The sequence below is a fragment of the Schistocerca piceifrons genome, chromosome 9, assembly GCF_021461385.2.
Source record: "Schistocerca piceifrons isolate TAMUIC-IGC-003096 chromosome 9, iqSchPice1.1, whole genome shotgun sequence".
In the NCBI taxonomy this organism is placed as follows: domain Eukaryota; kingdom Metazoa; phylum Arthropoda; class Insecta; order Orthoptera; family Acrididae; genus Schistocerca; species Schistocerca piceifrons.
In genome coordinates this window covers 163,865,982-163,868,189 of record NC_060146.1, presented here as the reverse complement: position 1 = coordinate 163,868,189, position 2,208 = coordinate 163,865,982, and positions in this window count along the sequence as shown.

Below are 2,208 nucleotides of genomic sequence, written 5' to 3'. Positions count from 1 at the left end.
TGCAACCTACATCCTTCCGAATCTGCTTAGTGTATTCATCTCTTGGTCTCCCTCTACGATTTTTACCCTCCACGCTGCCCTCCAATGCTAAATTTGTGATCCCTTGATGCCTCATAATATGCCCTACCAACCGATCCCTTCTTCTAGTCAAGTTGTGCCAAAAATTTCTCTTCTCTCCAATTCTAATCAATACCTCCTCATTACCTATGTGATCTACCCATCTAATCTTCAGCATTCTTCTGTAGCATCACATTTCGAAAGCTTCTATTCTCTTCTTGTCCAAACTATTTACCATCCATGTTTCACTTCCATACATGGCTACACTCCACACAAATACTTTCAGAAACGACTTCCTGACATTTAAATCTGTACTCGATGTTAACAAGTTGCTCTTCTTCAGAAACGCTTTCCTTGCCATTGCCACTCTACATTTTATATCCCCTCTACCTCGACCATCATCAGTTATTTTGCTCCCCAAATAGCAAAATTCATTTACTACTTTAAGTGTCTCATTTCCTAATCTAATTCCCACAGCATCACCCAACTTAATTCGACTACATTCAATTATCCTCGTTTTGCTTTTGTTGATGTTCATCTTAAATCCTCCTTTCAAGACACTATCCATTCCGTTCAACTGCTGTTCCAAGTCCTTTGCTGTCTCTGACAGAATTACAATGTCATCGGCGAACCTCAAAGTTTTTATTTCTTCTCCATGGATTTTAATTCCTACTCCGAATTTTTCTTTTGTTTCCTGTATTGCTTGCTCAATATAAAGATTGAATAATATCGGAGAGAGGCTACAACCCCGTCTCACTCCCTTCCCAGCCACTGCTTCCCTTTCATGCCCCTCGACTATTATAACCGCCATCTGGTTTCTGCACAAATTGTAAATAGCCTTTCGCTTCCTGTATTTTACCCCTGCCACCTTTAGAATTTGAAAGAGAGTATTCCAGTCAACATTGTCAAAAGCTTTCTCTAAGTCTACAAATGCTAGAAACATAGGTTTGCCTTTCCTTAATGTTTCTTCCAAAATAAGTCGTAAGGTCAGCATTGCCTCACGTGTTCCAACATTTCTACGAAATCCAAACTGATCTTCCCCGAGTTCGGCTTCTACCAGTTTTTCCATTCGTCTGTAAAGAATTCGCGTTAGTATTTTGCAGCTGTGAATTATTAAACTGATAGTTCGGTAATTTTCACACCTGCCAACACCTGCTTTGTTTGGGATTGGAATTATTATATTCTTCTTGAAGTCTGAGGGTATTTCGCATGTCTCATACATCTTGCTCACCACATGGTAGTGTTTTGTCAGGACTGGCTCTCCCAAGGCCGTCAGTAGTTCTAAGGGAATGTTGTCTACTCCCGGGGCTTTGTTTCGACTCAGGTCTTTCAGTGCTCTGTCAAACTCTTCACGCAGTATCGTATCTCCCATTTCATCTTCATCTACATCCTCTTCCATTTCCATAATATTATCCTCAAGTACATCACCCTTGTATAGACCCTCTATATACTCCTTCCACCTTTCTGCTTTCCCTTCTTTGCTTAGAACTGGGTTTCCATCTGACCTCTTGATATCCATACAAGTGGTTCTCTTTTCTCCAAAGGTCTCTTTAATTTTCCTGTGGGCAGTATTTATCTTACCCCTAGTGACATAAGCCTCTACATCCTTACATTTGTCCTCTAGCCATCCCTGCTTAGCCATTTTGCACTTCATGTCGATCTCATTTTTTAGACGTTTGTATTTCTTTTTGCTTGCTTCATTTACTGCATTTTTATATTTTCTCCTGTCATCAATTTAATTCAATATTTCTTCTGTTTCTCAAGGATTTCTACTAGCCCTCGTCTTTTTACCTGCTTATCCTCTGCTGCCTCACTACTTCATCACTCAGATCTATCCATTCTTCTTCTACTGTATTTCTTTGCCTCATTTGTGACAATTGTTCCCTTATGCTTTCCCTGAAACTTTGTACAACCTCTGGTTTAGTCAGTTTATCCAGGTCCCATCTCCTTAAATTGATACCTTTTTGCAGTTTCTTCAGTTTTAATCTATAGTTCATAACCAATACATTGTGATCAGAGCCCACATCTGCCCCTGGAAATGTCTTACAATTTAAAACCTGGTTCCTAAATCTCTGTCTTACCATTATATAATCTATCTGATAGCTTCTAGTATTTCCAGGATTCTTCCAAGTATACAATCTTCTATTATGA